Source organism: Cebus imitator, unplaced genomic scaffold, assembly GCF_001604975.1.
Source record: "Cebus imitator isolate Cc_AM_T3 unplaced genomic scaffold, Cebus_imitator-1.0 Scaffold241, whole genome shotgun sequence".
Classification (NCBI taxonomy): Eukaryota; Metazoa; Chordata; class Mammalia; order Primates; family Cebidae; genus Cebus; species Cebus imitator.
The window spans coordinates 2,413,366-2,437,298 of NW_016107556.1; the positions used below are offsets into that span (position 1 = coordinate 2,413,366).

General features: G+C 40.4%; 1 protein-coding gene across 2 annotated transcripts in view; it reads right to left on the reverse strand.

Moving 5' to 3' along the window:
• Nucleotides 1–23,933, reverse strand: part of FAT3 (FAT atypical cadherin 3) — a 670,902-nt gene that overhangs the window by 591,679 nt on the left and 55,290 nt on the right. The gene's annotated exons all lie outside the window — the stretch shown is intronic.

Genomic DNA, 23,933 nt, shown 5'->3' on the forward strand with positions numbered 1-23,933 from the left:
TATATATATATATATATATATATATATATATATATATGGAGAGCCTTGGAAGAGGCTCATGATGGGGAAGGGTACTACAACTGAAGCTACAACAACTTAACAGTAAATACGCCTGTACTTCCACTGGGACTCTACTAAGAGCACCAACAGTATTCCACAGTAGAGCTCTGAATCCATTTTTTCATTGGTAGTAATGGGAGGAGACAGTCATCTAGAGAAGCTAGAAACATTTAGTCTAAGTATTTAAGTAAAACGATAACAGCAAAGGGAAATCTAGCAAAGGCTTTTATTTTCTTAGAAGGGTAACTAGCTATATGTAGACAGGGCATGAGGGAGTTGATAAATCCGTTAATTCAATAAACCATAATATCTTCTAAAAATACATTTGCTTTTTAAAAATAATTTCAAATTTACAAGAAAAGTTGAAAAGCTTGTTCAAAGAATTTTCATAGACATTTTACTCAGCTTTTCCAGATATTAACATTTTACATAACTACGTAACGACAGGAAATTAACACTGATACTATAATATTAACTAGTTAACAAACTACTCAATTTTACCTGTTGTTCCATTTATGTCCTTCTGCTGGTCTAGAATTCAATTCAGGAACTCACAGTGAATTTAGATGCCATTTCTATTAAGTCTCCTCCAATCTGGTCTATTTCCTTAGTCTTCATTTGTCTTTCGTGATCTTGACATTTGAAGAATACTAGCCAGCTGTTTTGCAGACTGACTCTCAATGTGGGTTTACCTGATGTCACCTCACAATTAGTTCATGGTGTGTATTTTGGAACAGAATACCATAGAAGTGATATTCTTTTCCCTGCATCCTAACAAGAGGTATACAATGTTAATATGTCTTAGTGCTGGTGATACTAACTTTGATCACTTGTTTAAGTTGGTGTTTGCTGGGTTTTCCACTGTAAAATCACTGTTTTCTCCTTTTAGCTTATAAATTTCTTGGGAGGGGATTCTTTGATATTAAATAAATATCCTGTTTCATCATAATTTTCACCTACTAATTTCAGCATCCATTGATGATTCCTTTTTTTAAGATGAAGTCTCGCTCTGTCACCCAGGCTGGATGCAGTGTTGCAATACTGGCTCACTGCAACTTCCGCCTCCCAGGTTCAAGTGATTCTCCTGCCTCAGCCTCCTGAGTAGCTGGGATTACAGGTGCATGCCACCACACCCAACTAATTTTTGTATTTTTAGTAGAGACGGGGTTTCACTGTGTTAGCCAGGATAGTCTCCATCTCCTGACCTCATGATCCACCCACCTCTGCCTCCAAAGTGCTGGGATTACAGGCATGAGCCACAGCCCCTTGATGAATCTTGCTTGCAACAATTATTACCGTGTGTTTACCAAATGGTGCTTTTCCATTTCCTATTCTTCCTTCTACATTTATTAAGTAGAATTCTACTGTAAGGAGAGTGTATCCCTTCTAGAAATAGGGACTTTTAAAAGAAAAAACTAGGAAAATTGAATTACTCTGAAACCAACACAGCTGGTTCATCTATAAAATTACACCTTTCAGTGCCACTTATTTTTTGAGAATGTGAAAACTCCAAGGTCTTCCCTTTTAACCTTCTTCTGGCATTTCAAGATTCTTCAGCAGATCCACTGGAGGGCGGAAGCAAAGAGGACTGAAAAACGTCATTAGCCGCCCAATAGGAACTGTATCTTATAAAGAGAGAACTGTGAAGAAAATGGGTAACTTTTCTCACAAATTTCTATTGAGGAGACATATCCAGCAGGTCCCATTTATGTCCTTGTTCTGGTCCAGAATTGAATTCAGAAAGAATTCTGCATTTACTTCTCGCGGGTTGGTCTGACCCATTTAAAGGATCATCCCACCCAGCATGATGCACCTGTCCTTGCCAAAAGGACTCATAGGATGGCCCACAATCCAAACCTCATACCCACTGACCACCAGCTCCCCATTTATTCTTGGTCCCCATGCCTAGGTTTCATTTCTGCCCTGTCTCACCTCACCTTCTCCAAGTCAATGCAGGATCTAGTTTCTCCGGGTTCCAGGTGGAAGCTGTCCTCTAAACTTTTACTCATCAAATAACACCCTTGCAGTTAGAGCAGGACCCAGAGACCAGTCATGTTTGCCTCTTCACATCTACAAACAACTGAGACAACTGCAGAGGTGGTCTGAGTATCAGCTACCAGACCAAAATTTCAGTCATGGAAATTATATGAATGCAAATAAACCCAAGCAAGAGAAGACTGTGAGAGGAAGGGTGGGTATTCATTCCAGAGGAGATGACCACACTGCTTCCAAAACAGGGCACTCCCAACTAATGGACAAGCTTCATCAATTATCCCTCCCTGAAACTGTAAAGCAGGTGCTATCAATCAGACCCTGCCAGAAGGAGCAAGCGGAAGACTAAGCAGCAAAACACTGAATCAATTACTTCCCAGAGAAACCACTTCAGAAAGTAAGATGCAGACCCAGGAGGAACTTTGATGCATTCTGCAGAATGAAAGCTGGAGGCCACAAAGGAGCCACCCAAAGCCCTTTATGAGAACCCATGGAGAGGTGCACTGATGACACTCCTCAGAGGATCAGAAATCCACTTGGACAGGATTAAGAGGGAAAAAATCCTGTAATGGAAAGGTTAGAGAGTAAATGGACAACTGCATTACCTAGAGGTATACTGAGGCACACTCCTGAGAAATCCACTTGGACAGAATTAGGAGGGAAAAAGTCTTATAACAGAAAGGTTAGAGAGTAAATTGAAAACTGCATTACATAGTTTTCTTATTTCCAGATACATGTTCAAAAACCCTTTTTTAAACCACTAAAATAACAGAATATGCTGTCAAAACTCATGGGCCTTCAACTGAAATCTTTTTCTAACCACACAATTGCTAAAACAGAGTTCTACACTTATTATTGGAATCTAAAACCCTGTAAAGTACATTTGAATAGGCAGTCAACACTTTCTCAAGGTTTTCAATATCAGCTGCTAAATTTTCATCCAAAATGAGATGATCAGGTGGTGAGGTGAATCTAACCCACCTCTTTTAGGTCACCATTGTTTCTCTGACTAGACATCCCAAGCTACAAATATTTCACAAAGGAAAAAATTAAAAAGATAGTTCAGCACCTAACTGTGCTCCTGGATCTCTAAGCTACAACAAAACATTTACTGCTCTTAAGTTCGTTTTTATGGCCATAATCTCAAAGACCTTCTAGACTCAAGAAGAGCTAAATATTGAAGCAATGCCTGACGCGTGGTTGAAAGTGTAGGACTCAACTCATTAAATCCTTAAGTGATCAAGAATGGATTAGTCAGTCTTTCAATGTGTTACATATCTCAGTTGTATTTTTAAGAGTCAGAAACTGTATGTTCTCTGATCTGAACCTTCACAGCCTCAAGGGCTACTAGATCGTGTGATGGAAATTTCCTTTCTGACAAATGAGAAAATAACACCTATAACTGTGCAATAGAGGGGAAATGGAAGAGAAGCAATGCAACAAAATTTAAAAACTAGTGCCAATAGGGCGATCCTACCTGGTACATCCAAATCTAAAAATAAAATCCTTAGGAAAATGGCTTCCACTTAAAAGTTTTCCTTATTTATGAGTCAGCACAGATTTAAGACTGTAAAACTGTACAGGGGCTCTCAACCTTCCTCATTAATTGTATCAACCAAACATCTAAGAACGCATCACTCTTTAGTGTCTACTGTGGTAGACGTTAAACATCTTTGATTCACATTGCAAAAACCCTAATGAGGTCGGAGCAGGCCCCTGTGACTCATACCCTGAATAGTGCTACCAAGCTATTTTTCCACAGGCACCCGCTCTGTTCATTATGCACTAAAATAGAAGATGACAAAGCCTAAATCTGTGCTTATTTCCACAGTTGTTATTAAGTAAATACCATTTTAGTGAATAAAATTAAACTAAACCCACATACATGAAATGACTTCTTTCTCTTCCTTGAAATCTTATTAACACTACCAGAAAATTAATCAACACCATACAATTGTTAAATTAATAAAAACAGTGATTATAATAATTCCAAATTGAGAGTATTTCTCATTCAAAGTAGGACTATGAGTTCTGTTTGCATTTTTCTGCCAGTACAAAAAAAAATGTTTATAAATGCAGAGACTGTTTGTAAATGCATCACCTTGTATGCCACTATAGAGGTTAGATAATATTCCACAAAGGGGTGATTTCCACCAATGGGTTTTAGCAATTTTTTCTTCTTTTCCCTAAATTAAACTTAATATACAAATAAATGGTGCCAAGGCTGAAAAGAAAAAGAAATATGAAATAAAATAACCTTTTGAATAGCAAGCTTAACATGAGAAAAGATTAGTTACATAATTATAATTTATATGGACACAATAAACTGCCAGTTTTTCAGCTGACTAAGTGCTAGTCTAGTTCATTGTGTAGCCATGCTACAGAAAAAAGCAAGCCTATTTTTTCCTTAGAACTTCAGTTTCTATAATGTAAAACCACTGAGAGATTTGAATATTATTACCTAGTAGTAGTTTAAAACTCTTCAAAGAAGTTCGGGCAAGGTGGCTCATGACTGTAATCCCAGCACTTTGGAAGGCCAAGACAGACGGATCAACAGAGGTCAGCCGTTTGAGACCAGCCTGGCCAACATGGTGAAACCACATCTCTACCAATAAAGCAAAAATTAGCTGGGCATGATGGTAGGCACCTGTAATCCCAGCTACTCGGGAGGCTGAGGCAGGAGAACTGCTTGAACCCGGGAGGTGGAGGTTGCAGTGAGCCAAGATCAGGCCACTGCACTCCAGCCTGGGCGACAGAGCAAGACTCTGTCTCAAAAAATAAATAAAAATTAAAAAAAAAAAAAAAACTCTAAAAAGAAGTACTTTGCATCTTTTCTTAGGCCATTTCTACCACCTATGTTAATAATCTCCAATCGAAACAAGGCAACCATGTGTTCCTTATGGTGGAGTAAGTCATATACCACGACCATGACTTTGTATAGACATATTAACCCTGTGAATGTACATGTGTGAGTGTATGTATCTGCATGCTTGTATCCACACACATTTTCATCCCTGCAGTAGTTTCAGGGGTTAACCCCTTACCCTTTCGTTAGTATCATGTCAATAGAATTCTGGGAAGTTCCGGAGATTTAGACTGTATACTGAATGATTCAGGGCCCCTCCAAATCCTTTGAAAAGAGGTAGAGAATTGTATGGATCCTTATGCTTGCAGCTTCACCAAACAAACAACAAACAACAGCATCAAAACTCCAGACCCAATATGAGGCATACAAAGATGATCTAGTTCTGACACCTGATTCTTCAATAATTGAAACCCTCTACTCCCCTGGAGTAACTGTGAAACCAATTGCAAGCTCACTTGGAATAAAAGAACAATAATAGGCAGGGGGCGGTGGCTCATGCCTATTAATCCTAGCACTTTGGGAGGCCGAGGCGGGTGGATCATGAGGTCAAGAGATCGAGACCATCCTGGTCAACATGGTGAAACCCCGTCTCTACTAAACAGACAAAAAATTAGCCGAGCATGGTAGCGCACCTGTAGTCCCAGCTACTCGGGAGGCTGAGGCAGGAGAATTGCTAGAACCCAGGAGGTGGAGGTTGCGGTGAGCCGAGATCACACCCTTGCAATCCAGCCTGGGTAACAAGAGTGAAACTCCGTCTCAAAAAAAAAAAAAAAAAAGAACAATAATAATAATGTAACTGGCTGTGTGATCCCCAAAGTTGAGACTAATGGGTGTTAAGTGTCCCCAACAAAGAGGGGTGCTGCACTTGTCATCTAGCAAAGCTGGCTGTGCCCCGTTTGCCATTCCCCACACAACGTAGAATGAGATAATCAAAGTGTAAAGGTGACTTGTTGACAGAGAGGCTATGGGCCCAGAAATGAGGCATTCTGTTCCATCCCCCTCCCTCCTAATGGAAGCGGCAGCAGTTCTTACAGAGGAAGATAAAGAAATGCTGCCCCAGCAATCTCCATCCAAGTGAGCAGAGCCCTCCACACTCAAGTGGTGGAAGCTCCAGGACTTCCCAATCACACGCTTATTCACTGTAGTGCCCTCTCTCCTCTGCCACCCATCTATCCTCCTCCTTCAACTGCAGGTTTTTACTACATGTGGAAGTGTCAGCAGTCATGAGGAAAAGAAGAGAAAAACCAACTGGGCTCTCTTTCCTTTCAAATGTAAGCCCTATGTGAGCATAGGTCAGCTGACTATCTAGATGGACACAAACAGCTGAGAAAGACAGAGGAGATCAGAAGCCAAACTCTGACCCCATGCCGCCAGTCACCAAAAGCATGAGGAGAGGCTTCCGGACCCCATAATTGAGGAAGAGCTCATTTTCTGTGCGGCATCTGCTGAGAAAAACTCCATGAAAGGTCAGTGGCACCAAGCCAAATGTGGAAGAAGTTAAATGCCACCCCGCTGCCATTATCTTCAACATACCAGAACAACCAAACAATCCCAGACAGAAAACACTATGAAAAACTGAAAAGCTCATTTTTTAAAAGTAATATAAAGGTATGTTAGACCAGAAACTAAATGTCATCCGTGTATTTGACAAATGTATACTGAAAGTTTTTTCTATGAGTCATGTACTATTCTAGCTGCAGCTAGTACAGCAGTGAATGAGACAGACAATCTCTCCACTCTTAGGGGGCTTGCATTAAGCAACAACAGACAAAAACAAATACGAAATTTCACATAGTGACATATGCTATGAAGGCAGCACTCTTTGACAAAGTGATCAGGAGATACTTGGACAAAGAGAAGGGTCTATTTTAGATAAGATGATCAAGGACGATCTCTCAGAAAGCAAGTCATTAGTTAAAAGATCTGGGGAAAAGGTATTCTAGACAGAGGAAGCAGCAATTGCAGTCTCTGACGTAACAGCCTATCTGCCCTCCTGTAAAGTTTCAGTGAGTGCCTACTTGTCACAAAAGCGCTCAAGACAAAGCCCCAGACTTTGAAGTTCTCATGTTCTAGTAGAAAACACAGACACAGTAACATGATAAATGCACACGCAACCTCTCACACGAACACATATGGCAAGAGCCCATGAAAGTGACCTGAGGGCATGAACTTGATAGAAGAGCTGCACTGTGCTGCAAGACCAAAATCTTGAGCTTAGGAAATATAATGAGCGAAGGAAGAGTGACATTAAAGTACAGGACACGTCTATGGACTACATTTGTACCCTGTGGAAATTACTCTCGTAAGACACATGCACGTAATTGTGTTGTTTCATGTTTTCCTCCCATTGTTAGGATGCACACTCTTTTGACAACAAGAGGCTTACTCATTTTGAATCATGAGCCTCTAGCATCAATGCCTGGCCCAGTTATTCAGTGAATAATGTTTGTTGCTTGTATGGGATGAGGAGTAAGAAGAAAGGTTAATGTCCGTTTGTGAAAGTTGGCATGTGCCTGACTGCACAGGTAGACTTCTTTCTGGAGCTATGGGGGCCGTGGTAGGCTCTACAATTCATAACAAACCTTCAGGATGACAAAAGTGAACTTAACCTACTAGTGAACCTGGAAGCTTTTCTTGCAAAATCTATATTGGTAGCGCTGACAGCTGCCACTGATGTTGTTTAAATGAAGATGTGGCTTTTTCTTTCCTTCACTGAAAAGACATATATTAATTACAGTGCTTTTTAAGACATGAGGCATGGTTTTAAAAGCTTGATCATCACTTCTACAAAAGGTTTCCTGTTGTGATTTTCAAATATAAGTCTTCACCCATTCTCTGTAACCCACCTCTCTGTTGCTAACTTGCTCCACATCGACTCAGTCAATTCATCTGTCTTTATTGTCTTCCTCCTCTGTGCACAGCAAGGACCGTGGTGTGAGAAAACACATACTGCACATGTTAGAATCGTAAAGTCGCCTTAATGGCCTTTGGAAACGGCAAGCAAAGTCTATGGCATCTTTGTCTTTATTGTACCTATTATTTAGACGAACCCTTTTATCTTACCTTTAAAATCCTGTCCAACCAAGGTAACTAGATGGGCTCCTGGAAGAGCTCAGATGATAATGTGAATTTCCTGACTCCAGGGACAAATCTTGTCTTTCGTGGGTACTTTCCAGATGCCTAACACAAGTGCTCAACACTTCCAAAGCTTACTGCATTTACTCAGTTGGATTAATCCACCTTGTACCTCACCATTCTAAGTACTTTTCCTTCTGCTCTGGACTTTGGTGTACCCATCCAATCTCTACTCCCTTTCCATACCTCAGCCAGGTGTTAGGCATGATGCTTATGGAAGCTTCAAAGCCACAGAGCACTACCCCTCTTCTGTGCAGCTCTGCTTACCAGCAGGGCCTCTGACACTGCAACAGAGGCCCCATCTTTCAAACCAGAAACAACACACATCTTCATGCACACAGGCCACTAAGATTAGATATGTGTTGTGAACTTCAACAGCAACGAACCACAGGTAGTGGAAGCTGGGCTGAAAAAGAGAACCATTCCTTCAGAAGATCCATCCAAATGATAGAAAGGAGCCAGGGAGTTCCATCTGTCAAGTTCATTTATCTCGCTCATATGCTGACAAATTCAAAACACTCAGCTTTGTTGAGATTGAAAACTCTTAGTTATTTAGGCTGAACAGGGTTGTCTGTCCTGGTGGAAAAAATATTAGAAGTGACTGAATGACAATCTTTACTAATATGATGGGTTATCATGAAAAAGACATGAAACGTGACTTTCTACTCAGAGATGCTGAACCAAAGACCCAAACCAGCACAGAAAGCATGAGACTTCAACGAGTAGGAAGAATATCCTTTCCTTACATTGCTATTCTTAAGTCACTTCATAATGATCTAATAACACTTCATATTTTTAAACAGTAATTTGGAAACTAGAAAGCTATGACATATAAGGGAGATGTCACTGTATGTGGAGAACCAGAAACGCATCAAGAGAAAGTAATAATTGCTCTCCAAAGGAATCGGACCCATGGGAAAGGATTGCATATTCTAAACAAACAAAGAACTTCTCCAATAGTCCACACATTTCCATTTTCTATGCAGAGTCATTTCCTTAAGCAGAATGCATTTATCTCTTCAAGACAGAAAACCATAATTTAATTAAAGTTAAAATGAAGAACTTAAAAATTTGCTACCTTATTAGATCCCTTTGAAAGAGCTAAATGTTCCCCTGCTCAGATCTCCTCTCTTCCTGTGCTTCAAGATAAGTACTGGGAGATTTATGTGCCATGAATTTCCAATTACCCATCTCCACCAGCTGGGCTGTCAATCACCACTTGTCTTATCCTGGATGTCTTCACCACCCCCATTTCCTTGTTGTGCTCACAGAAACAAGCTTATTCTTCCAAAAAGAGCTTACCACCAGTCAGGCAAAGGCTGGTGTATTATATCCAGCTAATGCTGGACAGAATTTCTCACTCAAATTACTGCCATCCCACTTTCCCAAAATACACAAATAAAACAAGAGTTGCCACAGATTTTGGACAATTTAAGATTTCAAAAGAGAATGTGCAGGCAAAATTATCCATCCTGCACCCTCAGAGTCCACTGAAGCAGAATTGATGAGCTCTCAGGAGCAATTCCCCCCCCCCATTGACATCTGGAAGCAGGTGGGAGAATTCTAAATGATAACTACACTCACTTAGAAACCAGTGCAGCGCAGAAAACAGTATGTTTGTAAATGCATGCTTACAAAATTGTCGTAGATTTGGAGGGAAAAATTAATGGTGGAAGCTCTCTACTGCTCTTGGTCATGAGATTTGCCCGGAGAATGGATTAGGGCATCCAAATATTCTTAAAAGGGGTCTGAAAGGTCATAATATCAGTGTTACCAATAAATACCTGAAAAATAAATGACAGTTATTATTTGATGGTTCAGAGTAATAGTGAGTCTTTATTGTATGGATTTCTTTCTTGTGACTGTTACAGAGTATGTATCCATTTAGTTGACAAATGTTAAGTACTTACTAGGTACAAAGCTCAGTGTTAGGTATGAGGGGTGATACAAAACTAACTAATACAATGCCTTCCCTATAAGGAGCTTGTAAAATATTTGCATAAATAATTTTAATAAAAGAAAGAATGGCATCAAAAAGCCAGTGAAACATGACGAAAATTCCCGGAAATAAGATCTTGAAGCTGGCTGGAGGAGAACAGGAATTTAAGGAGAGATTCATGCAAGGAAAGGACTTTGCCAATGATGAACTAAATCTGATAGTCAACTACAATATTCCAGGGCTATGAACCATCTAATTCTTCAGTTGCCTCTTCTCCGTCTCTCGTACATTGCTTTGCTTGCTACTAGAGTGTAAGGTAGTAGCAAGATAACTAAAAGTCAAGCTCTGATTTTGTTGCTTATTTTAAGGGTAATTGGATGCATACAGGGGCTTTAATTGCTAAAATGAAACCTAGAGATCACTTAATACTCACTGTTCTGGATCACTGTGTTGTTCAAATGGCACAGAAGGTACATTCAAGTCCAGGAAGAAAGTCAGTACTCTCGCCTAGATTCTGAGCCTGGAGAATGCTAGATCACAGGGACCCCCATGATTTAAGGCAGCAAGTGCAATGGCCTTCCCTTCAGGCACCATTCCTGGCAAACAGGAGCATCACGGATGACGTAGAAAAGGCAGGCTTACCACTGAGATCAGCTCCATTTCATGCTGGGCCTTTTCACAGTGCTTTGCAACATCTATTAAATATTTCATCCATTTATTCCACTGATTGTCAAAAAAACCCATGAAACAGACAGGCTATAACAAGTTGAACATGACATGCACTTGGCCACTAGCAGCTTCCTAAGCTTGCTTCCTACTCCTAGGTCATCAGATGGATGATGAAACACCATCAGTGGCCCAATATCTATGGTTGATCCTCACCCTAGACAGGCAGCTACCATGGTAGCCAATGTTTCCAGAGCCCTCCCTTTATACCTAGTATCATAAAGTGTTTCCTCTTTGTATACACTATCTTCTTTAGCCCTTAAGCAATCCTTAGATGCTCATATTATTCCACCAGTTTCCAGAGATGGAAACTGAGTCATGATAATGTTATGTTATTTGCTTAAGGCCACACATTTGATTGGGATTTAAATTCAGTTTTTTCCAATTTCAAAGCCTGTGGTCTTAACCCTGCACTTTTAGCCACAACTCTGTACTGCTTCCCAAAGACCACGTAGGAATTAGAAGTGGAATTCTATGATTTTTAACCCCGGGGAAGCATAAAGTTTGTGGGTCTAGAGTTGGACCAGAATATCTGAACCATAACTGTATACCTTGAGTTTGGCCAGTGTAAATACCCCTGCGGCGGGGGGAACCTGTAATGCGGCCTTCTCCCTCTAGTCTTATGTTCACAATTACCAGAAACAGTTGCCAGACCAGCCATCCACCTGACCAAAATCAGGTGGAGGCCGCATGTGCTCTGATCACACAGTGGTTCTCCAAGGTTGTACACTGAAATCTGATGTCTGAGTTCCATCCTGGAAGTTATATAGTTTAGGGTGGGTCCTGGGCTTTTAAAAAGCATCCAAGGTGATTATATTGTGCATCCAAGAATGAGAACTGCTGTGTTAAAGAAAAAGTCAAGGGTTTGAGGCCCCTTCTTTCCATAATCAGCCTACATCCCGGGCTTTTGCTGAAATATATTAATAAATTTCTGCCAACAATGAATCACTCCATCAAGAAGGGAACAATTTCCCAACTGTAATCTAAAATCTAAGGAGGAAGGAGATGAAAAGCCATAGAGAAAAAAATTTCTAGAAGACCAAAATATATTTCTAACAAAATGCAAATATAAGATAACTGATCATTGCAGGAGGGTGATTTTTTTTATCCCACTGAAGATAATATATTTTTGACCCTTCATCCATAATTCAGTGAAAGAACTGAATTCAGACATGGCACAGCCCAGGTGAGCAAATATGCAATTTGCAAGTCACTACTTCCTTTTTCTCAACTCCCTGCCCAAGGCCCATGGTGGCTCCCAATAAGCCAACACAGCCTTCTGGCCAAATCATTTTAAATGGAGTCTTAGAAACCTCTTCTCTAAGTGCTCCTGGCAGCCTCTGTGAACCAAATCTGTGGTTGAATTGAACAGTATTTTTCCTCCCTGCATGAGCCTACATGCATTCCAGGGTAAAGAATTATCTTATTCTGCCTTGTACCCAATAGTTCCATCTAGAAGAGTTTATGGCAAGTAGTAAATGCTCAATAAATGTGAGCTGAATGAGTAAATGAGATGGTGACAGGAGAACTGCATTTTAACAGAAAACCTCCAGCTTTCTGATGTCCTTTTCTTAGCCATCAAATTGAGATTTCAAGTTTGCTCATGATGAGGTGATCAGAAAGACCTTGAAAGAAAAAACAATGCCAATAACCAGTGAATAAAATAAGCAAACTACACTACAACACAACAGTAGGGATTGATAGAGATTACACAAGTACTACTAAATCTTTCAATTATGTCTCTACAAATATAACACCTGAAAGAAACAGAGAGGAATGCATGTCTAGAATTCACATTCTGACAAATACTTGACTCTAGGTTCTGCATTTCATTTTATTTATGCATATTCCACCTTTCCAAACAAAAAGAGGGACGGAGTGAAAGATCTGCATGGTTTACAAAGGCTCATATAATCTAGCATGATGATATTCAATAGAATAAAATAAGAAAAAAAAGGCAAACTCAGGTCCTATCTATTTCTTTGTGCTACCAATAGACAGCAACATAGAATAAACCCTTGATTGCTGTCTTCTTTTCTGCCTGACTTCTATACTTGTCTCTCAAGGCTCACAAATCACTTCCCAATGAATACCTTCTCCAGCTTGTCCTATGTAAGTCCACACTTATCTCCATTATAGCATGACCTGGCAATTGCTCATCTCTGTACCTTAGACTCCTTAGCAGAACAATGAAAGTAGGTGCCTAGTACTGTTTGTTGGACAAATGTTATCGACTGAATGTGTGTGCCCTTCCATCTCCAAATTCGTATGCTGAAGCCCTAATCCCCAGTGTGGCTGTATTTGGAGATGAGGTCTCTATGGAAGTAATTAAGATTAAATGAGGTTATAAGGGTGGAACCTTGATTGGATAGCATTAGTGTCCTTTTAAGAAAGACACCAGAGAATTCTTTCTTTCTGCATGTGTGCATGCACCAAGGAAAAGCCATTTGAGGGCAAAGCAAGAAGACCAGGAAGAGAGACCTCACCAGAAACCAAGTAGACCAAAATCTTGATTTGGGATTTTCCTGGCCTCCAGAACTGTGAGAAAATATATATCCATTGTTTAAGTCACCCAGTCTGTGGCATTTGGTTATGGCAGCCCAAGCTAAGACTGCAGGAAACTGACAGACTTAATAATGTGGTGGAAAAGGCACCTCATTGGAAATCTGAATTTCTATCCAATTGTGTACTTGTATGCAAGTGGCTTTAGTACAATACTGCCTTTCCTCATCTCAAATCTGGGTAATATAAAACTTCCTTTATTTACTGCTAGTGAGAGTGTAAGGGTCTGATTACCTTTGAATAATCAAAGAGCCTTATGAAAGCAAGGCTGTGGTGTATTATTGTTATCAACAGACCTGCAGTCCATTCCTATGTGCTCTGATCATGGGTCTCCTATAGCTATGAGGGTTAGAAGACCTCCTGATCCTTTTCTTGAGACCCGTCTCTACCCATGTGACCATCATTGTCTAATTGCCTAATTAGGAAAACTGATCACTAATATATGAAATAAAAGAGTATGCACTATATATTGAAATTGGATAAGGAATACATATATATAAAACACCTGAGGTTCTGCTTCAAAGTGAAAACAGTGGTTCTTTAACAGAGTCATGTGCTCATGAGTATGATTATAATTTTCTTCTTCATATTCATGTACACTCTCTAAATTTTCAGCAAATAATTGAATTGCTTTGATATTAAGGAAAATAAAAAATTAGCTCTTGAAAAAGAAGAAAAGACTGATGACCTGCCCAGCAATCTCACAAGTGAAACCCCCCACCCTGAGCAGAAGCTAAGAGAGGGGTCTGGAGTAAGAAGAAGGCTCATCCCTCCTCCATGGCCTCACCTTCATTTCTGCCTTGCAGTTTCCACCTGCTGACAGGAAACCTAAAAGGCTCCCGGAGATCACGTGCTAAGGTTCCCACATTGCTGTTGTCCTCTATCACTTGAGGTCATTGAGAGCTTATTTTTCCTTCCCTTCCTTCCTTCCTTTCCTTCCTTCCCTTCCTTCCTCCTTTTCCTCCATCCCTCCCTCCTTTCCTTTCTTTCTTTGCAGAGTCTCTTCATGCTGTCCAGCCTATGGCTATTCAAAAATGTAATCATTGTCCACTACAGCCTCCAACTCCTAGGCTCAAGCAATTCTAGGATTGCTTCTGCCTCAGTCTCCTGAATAGCCGTGACTATAAGTGAGAACCAACACATCCAGCTGACAATTATTTTATTCAGAAATATTTAGGATGTTCTATCCTTATCACTCTGCCCTTCTTAAAATACTTATGATATCAGAGTCCAGTGGGAAATGCAGCGTTTACACAATGCATGCTTCTGGCCCATTGCCAGCCACATAGAAGAGTCTCAATAAATGCCAATTCTCTCTCTGCCTACTGAAACTTACACTTAAATGCCTCTTTTAAATAAAAGTGTCATTTCAGGTGAGGAGAATTTGCTATATGCAGTATAATCTAAAATTTTTACACACCATCACAAAAATATGCAGGGACATAAACCGGATTTGCTTAATAAACACTGTAGTATCCTCATTCTGTGTTTTAAAACTACACATGCTGATTTTCTGGAAGACAGAAGGCAAGTGTCACACAAATTAAGTTTCCTCACAAACAAAAGCAGCTGTCTCACCTCACTTTCCATCCCCACGGTCATGTTCAACAGCTCTAGCTTTGAAACTACTCTGGAGGTACATTAAAATTTGAGGGAAAATACAGCTCTGGACATCTGGATTCATCAAAAAATAACTTAATGCCTTCTTTCCCTAAGGATAATAATGATAAACCCATACTTAATGTAGTCACACACTTATGCTAAAGATACACACTTAGCATATTTTAAAAATTATTATTGTTTATCATTAATCTAAGAATAGGTCTAACCAAAAGGCTCTGCCTTGATAACAGGCCACCAATATCCATCAATAAATATACTTGTTTGGATTTCACATCCGCGGTTTAACTTTGCCATTCTGTCCATAAAAGAGATTGAAGGACAGACCAATCTTTCATATGCCAGCATCCACATAAACTGATACGTACACAAATTAATATTTTGTTTGGGGGAATAAACTGCAAACATTTAAAAAAAAAAACAAACATGATATTGCTAACATATCTTTTCCTTGAAAAAAAAAAATGAAAATTTTAACTGTGTTCTCTTTCTTCTAGGCTGAATTCCAAACTGCAAAAAGTTGGCCAGAGGAACATGGAGGGCAAGTTTTAACAGGAAAGGGAGCAGAGCACACAAAGATCCAGGACAAGAAAGAAAATCATGCATTGGAGAATCTGCATGCTTTTCTGAATGGCTGCAGCACCAATGGTGAGAAAAGTGTTGCAAATCTCCAAAATCCACTCTAGCTCTGCAATCTTCTGATTGTGGTGATCGGAGTAGACTGTGGCTCAGGCCTAGGAAGGCGGAAATAACTTCTGGCCACCAGGGCAAATGTACATTAGACCAACTCGTTTTGTCCAGAGGAAGGAGGCATGCATTTTATATCTGTACAGCAAAGACAGAGACTCTGGGCTCCTCTTTACAACTGAGTTTCTAACCAGCAACTGCTCCTCCCCCTCTACAGCCTGAAGCACAGAGCTGGGCCCCAATGCTGGGGGTTATGGATTAGATACCATCCCAAACATTAAAGATGTGATCGATAACATCCTTATCTTGTCTTCTTTCTACTCTCCTTGCTTGGCCTGATTTCATGAGTACAAGTTTCAGGCTCCCACCCAAGGCAGAAGGAGAGAAAGAGCCCTTTAGTTAACATGTTTAAAGAGTCAACCCCTCCAACAGGGTAGAGTGCTTGAGACCCCTCAGGTCAGCATCTTGACTGTGTCGCCTACACATCTTTGTACTAGACAAGTTACATAAGCTCAGTCAACCTCAGAGTCCTCGGTTGTAAAATGGAGAAAATACCCACCTACCTCCGTGTGTGTGTGTGTGTGTGTGTGTGTGTGTGTGTGTGTGTGTGTGTAATAAAAAGCATTTGGCAGAGTAAATGCTTAATGAGTGTTATATTTTTGCTATGGTTGGTACCTGAAGAGGACAGTTGAGGGGCATTCAGCTTCTCATATATATTTGCAAACCCAAGCCTTTCAAATTAGTATGTATGATATCACCAGTCTAATGACGTAGAAACTACAATTAGAGAAGTAACTTGGTGCTACAAGCTCCTGGGGTGCAGCTAAAGAAAGCCACATAATCTCAATCTACTCCTTCTGCTGGTGGGCTCAGAATATCCCCTTTCAATTTTTTATTTTATTTTATTTTTCAGATGGAGACTCACGCTGTCACCTGGGCTGGAGTACAGTGGCATGTTCTCAGATCACTGAAATCTCTGCCTCACAGGTTCAAGCGATTCTCCTGCCTTAGCCTCCTGAGTAGCTCAGATTACAGGCACCCACCACCATGACTCACTAATTTTTTTGTGGAGATAGGGGTGTTGCCATGTTGGCCAGGAGGGTCTCGAACTCCTAACCTCAGGTGATCCACCTGCCTAGGCCTCCCAAAATGCTGGGATTACAGGCATAAGCCACCACACCTGGCCTCTTTTATTAAATATTAACACCACAGAAAACGGAGCCTTTGGGCTATGAAAAGGCAGATTTCACTGGAAAGCATTCATTCATTTTTTCAATATACTGATGGCTTATTATGGGTCAGGGACCATTAAGGAGCTAGTGAGACAGGCTCAGACAAAAAGCTGACAATAATCTGTGCCCCCAAAGGGCTATATTCTAAAGCAGGGAGACTGAAAAGAAATAAAGAAAATGACTAGAATATATGAAAGTCAGATGATACAAAGGACTGTGGAGAGAAAGAAGGCAGCAAAGAAGGATAGGTAGGCAGTCGGGTATTCAGGTAAGGCCTCGCTGAGAAACGGACATTTGAATAAAGACAAGCAGGAGGTAAGGGAGTGAGCCATGCCAATGAAGGGGAAGAGCACAGCAAGCTGAAGATACAGCCAAAGCAAAGGCGGTCAGGTGGGAGCAGGCCTGCTACACTCAAGAAACAAGAGGGGACAGTGTAGCAAAACTCAGCGGGTAGAGAATGGGAAAAATAAAGTCAGAAAATACCAAGGGCCAGATTCTGTAGAGTCTTTGTGAAGTTTGCTCTCAGTCAGGCAGGAAACTGTTAGTTATTTGAGCCGAGAAAGGATAGGATCTGACCAATATTCAACATGACTGAGCTGATGTGTTGCAAACAGATGACAACAAAGAAGGGCGTAGGCAAAGAGACCAGAAAAGAGGCTATTGCAATAATCCTACAGAGAGATAATGGTGACTTGGACCAAGGTAGTAACAATGAAAAGTCTTCAGATTCTGGAAATATTCTCAAGACAGGGCCAACAGGATTTGCTTATAAACTGAATACAAAAGTCAAAACACTATACACACACACACACACACACACACACGTATATATGTATACACACATATGTATATATAAATGCATAGACACATACATGCATGTATGTGTATATACATACATACATGTATGTATCTATGCATCATGGAGACTCCAAGCTGAGAGGACAGAGCTATTTATTGAGATGAGACAAGTAAGATGGCAGAAGCAGCAAATGTGTGGGATAAAGAATTGGACATCCATCTTGGACATGTTAAGTTTTAGACGCCATTTGAAGACCCTATTCAGGATGTTGAGAAAAATCATGGAATAGACTCTGGAGCATAAATGTAATAAACCATAGGTTTGAGAGAAGGAAAACTGTTCAACTTAATGTGAACATGAATTGGAATCATCTGACCCAAGAGATTAGCCCTTCAAAAACTAAGTTCCTAAACTGCCAGCCAACATGCGTGACTAAAACCACCAAAGAGATAACTTAAAGAACACCTGCTCATGGATGAGGCACAAAGGGGATATCTATGATTCTCTTCACAGCCTGCATGTCTCTGCATTAAGGCCTAACCTAGTTCTCTGACCCCACGCCAATGGTGAGCCCCACAAGCAGGGCCTGAAGCTCAGAGGAGATTATTGTTTAGGCTCCTGCAATTCTGGGGTGAAGTTGTCAGCACATGCACAAGGAATAGAAGGGGAGGCAATGAAATGGGAAATCTTTCTTTTATCCAGATCAGTTTAACTGCCCATCACCAAAGAACCAACCAAGTGTGGTCCAGCCAGCCTGGAAGATTAAAACATTCAAATGTTTCATTTATGATACTCTTTCTTTTGCAACGTTTTTTGATTACTCACAGACACATGACAGAATGTTAGATGCCATACGTTTATTTTACTTTAAATAAAGTCCTTGTCTTCATGCAACTCTGAATTTAGGAATAGGGGAGGGAAGGCAAGCAAGATAGGCAAATATGTGTCAATTTATAACAGGGAAAAATAAACATATTTATAAGAATGAGCAGTTAAAATTCAGGAGGCATACATTCATCCATTTATTTATACACTGCTTTTTTCCAGGAGAGGATTTAAGTGAGGAAAGGCAGAAATAAGCCAGGGTGTAGAGTTAAAGGACGGGAGATCAAGACGGACACTCAGGTGCTGACTGGTTTAAGGCCCAAGGGATATCCCTTAATCACTGAGAGGCAGTTTCTTCATCTCTAAAGCAGAGGATAGAACCAGATGACCCACCATGTTTGACTATTGGTGAAACTTTGTAGAGCAGCTTTTTAGAACTTACTCATTTGCTCAACTAAAATTTTATGTCCTTTGATTAGTAACTCTCCAATTTCCCCTGCCCTTGAGCCCCCGCTGACCATCATTTCACTTATTTTATAAATTTGGCTACTTTAGATTTATTTGTCTTTCTGTGACTGCCTTATTCTACTTTGCATAATGTCCTCCAGGTTCATCCATGTTGTGAGATATTGCAGAATCTCCTTCGTTTTACAGGCTGAATAGTATTCTACTGTAGAAACATACTATGTTTTTTAATCTAATCATCTGTTGATGAACATGTCTTAACACTTTTTCAACTTCACAATTTATCTTATTCCCCAAAGGTACTTCTCAGCCCAGCAACGATTTCCATCTTACAAAGACATGCCTCCATACACACACCTCTATCTTAGACAACTCATTTGCTCTGCAGCTTTTCTGTGCCTGTAGAATGGCTCCAAACTCAGGCCACTTTTACAAATGTGGCTTCCCTGAGTTCTACGACCATTCCAATGTGGTCCGTTCACAGCATCACAGCTCTGGAAGACCTGTCACCTGGAAACCCACATCACTTCCAAGCAGAGTGGCTCTCTCATGGAACCAGCCATCATTTGGAGAGCTGAGCTTGCTTCTTCAGTAAATGTTACAGCTGCTATTTGAAGAGCAAAAGAAAGAAACCACAGGGATAGAGAGGAGTACATGTATTTGGAATGGTGAGGGGACATCTTGACCAATTAGGTGAAACATGAAATAGAAGATTTGGCAGGCTTGGGATTTGCTTATTATTGCTGTCTACAACTCTACTTTTTGACAGTAGCATTGGGAAACCCAGTTCTAAAATAACTAAATATGGCTGTAGTACAGAATATTATACTGTACATTAGGTAGAAACAGAGTGGTTATAAGGGACCCATAGTGCTTCTGAACAAGTTTTTCAACTGAACTGTACATTTACTGCCTTATATATCACAGCAGGCTTTCACTCCAAACCACCTAAGTATGTAGATTTTTAAACACCACTTAAAGGATCTTCTCCCAAAAGAATCAAATTACCATTTATAGCCTATTCCTCTATTAAAAATTAATGAATTTACTAGCTCCTAGGATGGAGGCCTTCATTTGTTTTATAATGAAAAAAGCTTTGATATGCAATTCTCCAAGGCTGTGATTGTTTTTATTCTTCAGTTCTTCTCATTAAAAATAAATAACTCTATTCTCTAAGATACACCTGCAAAGCACTTAAAACACCCATTTGAACAACAGGAAACCTATTTTAGTCTCCCCGCTAAAGTGTCTACTGTTTAAAGTGCTATGCAATGGGAAAAGCGCTTTTCTTCAGTACCCAGGCACCATTCTGGGTGGTGAAGAACCAAAATCCAAGGTTTGCACCTAATCATTATTTACAGAGTAAGCTCAAAGGGCAGCTTCTTAAAGCTGAAGATCTGAGCTGTAATCAGAATTCCACACATATTGTCTTTTGTTCACGAGGGAGTAAGGAGTCAACTTGAAGTCACAGTTTGATTCATTGAATACTTCAGGCTACGCCCCTAATGCAGTTCAAACTATGAGGAGTCCCTTTTTCTAATAGATGCCACAAGCATTAACAGCAAAAGGCAAATGAGCTCATAGTGTATAACTAAAATATGGCTGGAAACAGCTAGCATCTTTTTCTCCTATGCTATCCTATAGTAAAATGCTCTAAACAGTGGCTTAAATGTGTTACATATTATTAAAACAAGAGAAATGTGAAGCTTTTCTAAGTGGCCTTGTTATCAGAGACCAATGCTAATTCAAGCCTGGTCATTCAGGAAAACGGCTACACAAAAAGCACATACTATATTTCAATAACACCATCCATTACATTCAGTTACCATAGGCTGATTATATAGAGAACTGAATGAACAAACGGGATAAGTTGGAGTCATTCCCTCCGTGCACATAAGAAGTTTCTCAAAGCTATTTCCAGGACTTCGGCATTCACATCCCATTACTCACTGTTTGATTATCCAGGCTTCTGCAACATGAAATTTAAACTAATCAAAATCCGTGGACTGATCGCATCACTGGCAGTGATTGTCTAGAATTGGACAGAAACGACTTGAACCCTGAATTTGTCCAACCCACAGACACTGCATGGTGAACCTCTGCAATAAATCAACTGCCGGAATGACAAAGCATCACTGGCAGTGTATATCCGCACTGCCAAAACTGGGGAGCGTTTCCCATTAGGAACTGTCTGCGATCTAAAGCCTCAGGTCAACAGAAAAGGGAAGGCAGTCAGTCTTCAGGGAGAGAAAGGGAGTCATGCTGTTTTAAGCAGCAGTTTTTGCCAACATTCTCATCTTGGGGGAAAACACAAGCAGTGACACTCAAGATTGCTGCCAAGCTGTGTGCCCACTGCCTGCCATTCTGCTGGCCACACCCCACGTCCTGGAGGACAAGTGGGAAACGAGGTGGAACATTCTGGAAAACAAAACATACACTCCTGCAAATAAGCCACACTGCCATTTCTACCTTCTGCTACCTTAATTCGAAACATCTAGACAGATACATAAGAACTACAGAGACTTTTTCTTAATTTTGGCACCAAATTAAAAATATACAAATGCCTCTTCTGAGACAAAATAGGACATGCGCAAAGGAACTAGACAGATGCTTCTTTTGCCAAAATAACGTTTTTCCCTAAGCATAAAGGGAATACATTCAAAGTTGGCCAAGATTATTTCATAGAAACAGGGACCTAATTGTCTGTCCCCAGATACCACATAGATGATCAATAGCCACTCGTGCTGCCCCTCAAATGCGCAGTAACGGTGCTGTAAGAATGGGATACTCCCCCCAATAGAACATGTTCAGCACTTAGTGATCTGAAATATGCATTACTTCTCCCGGTATCCTCTTTCCCATTCCTACACACCTAAAAGCTTGCACAGCATATTCATTTTTTCCACAACAGAAAGACTAACCATTTAGCAAAATAACGATATTAATAATACATCAACAGTTAATAGCTAGTCCTTACCAAAAACCAGATGTGCATGCAAGTGTATGTCTAATTAGAAAAACAAACTGTTTTCAGAAGTTGTAATTCTTAGCTGTACACATGCAGCACATAAGCAGAGCCTGCAGAGCCCTCTTATACTCTGCACTCTCATTCCTCCTTTATTAAAGAAGGAAGACATCAGTCTTCCGTCTTCAGTATCCAGCCTCAACTTCTTAAACACTCCCTAATTCATGTCTTAGAGATATCTGCTGATTTAATGACATTCCACTGCCCTCCTGTGTTTCTGCTCACCTCTCATTCCCACTGCATAAAGGAACCAGAAAAATAATACCTATAATGTCATTTTCCTAATAGAAAATTCTATCACCCATGAGCTATGAGCATCTAACTCCAATCGAGACGAAAACTCCTGTTTCTGATGTCCCTGAGGTAATACTATCTTTGGCTATATTTCAGCAATGCAATTTCACCCAGAAGATATTTATAGAGGATCTTCCATGCGCCCGTACTGTACTTGGCTATGGGAAACAAAGAAACATGTGACAGTCCTGGCGGTCCTGTGAAGACTGACCTGCCAACATTCCCAGGGCACTATATGAGGTACTCTGTTGGAAGCAAGTACCAACAGCTAGGAGGAAGAGCGACAAAGTCTACTTGTACTCAACCTCTGTGAAGTTTATCTAAAACAATCCAACACAGGGTTTCTCAAATGCACTGTGCTCTAATGTTGACAAACGAATTCAACAGGCAAGAACCTGAGGGTGGGAGGGGCTCATTTCAAGAGCCTTGACTATCTCCCCACGCTAATCCTACTCAGTCCTATGTTCCAGGAAGGATTTTCCAGGTTCTAATCTCTTATAACATAATACTCCTCTTCTGACCGTGTTATCTTTTCTTTAACCTTAAAACCTAATAGATGGAGTCCTAAGAGTTGGAACAAAGGCCAGTGAAGAGTAATGGCATTAGGTATTCCCTGTCTCCTTTGCAATACTTACATCTGATCCCAAGCCCTTTTGCTAATTTGTTTTTCTCCCATTGTGAACCCTACCCTCCACCCAAATGGAAACACTCTGTGTAGTTAGCAGAAGTGTGACCCTTTTACACTTTCCTATCTTTGACATGCTGCATCCATTGCCATAATGTTTTCCCTCCCTTTTCTACATATCCAGCCATCAAAGTCACCTCAAATGTCTCATCTCTCATCCCAGTAAAGGTGCACTGTGTTCTGCACCTAGCTTTCTTATTTATTCACCTTACATTTATTGAGGACTTATCCCATCTGTGCTTAGTTCTGAGGATGTGGAAATAAATGAATACAATTTGCTCCAAGCCCTCGGGAAACTCACAGAAACATATATATATAGAAGTGCAATACAAAATAAGAGATTTAATAAAGTTCCCAGAATTCTTTTGTGTCTTGAGACACAAAAGACACAATATCACTTGCTTGGATGGGTCAGAAAGAGGGACTTATCACCCCTTCTAAACGTTAAGGTGTTTGAAGGGCAGGTCAATGTCTGGTTCAGACCTCTCAAGGTGTACTAACACAATAAACTGTGAAATAAAATAAACAATGCATGACTGAATGAACGACATATCAAATTCGCCCCGTGGATCTCACTTTATGCACAGGCCACTTTAACAAATGCTTCTAGAAAACACGAAGACATGTGATTCCACCCCCACTGAGAAGGGATAAGAGAGGTACATCGCTTAGTGCTTAGTTGTTCCTGAATTGAAGGTGAAACCAGAAGCCTGTTCAAGTGAACAGGCCATCATTAACTGTAAAAGCTGCCAAAGAAATTGGATTTAACTCTGGGCATTCACCGAACTGCCAGCTCAAAAGTCTCTAAAACCCAAACCATGAAAACTAACAAGCAGAGAATCTAGGAGGTGTTACAGAGCCAGTCTACTGATAGAACCAGGATTACCTAACTGTCACAGCACCCAGGACGTCTTGGAAAATAATTTAAAGCTTCCTTCTTAAGGTGGCGGTTTGGTGTCAAACACTTTGACTGATGAACTTTATAATGTTCCAAACCACATGTCAAGTAAAAAACTTGAAT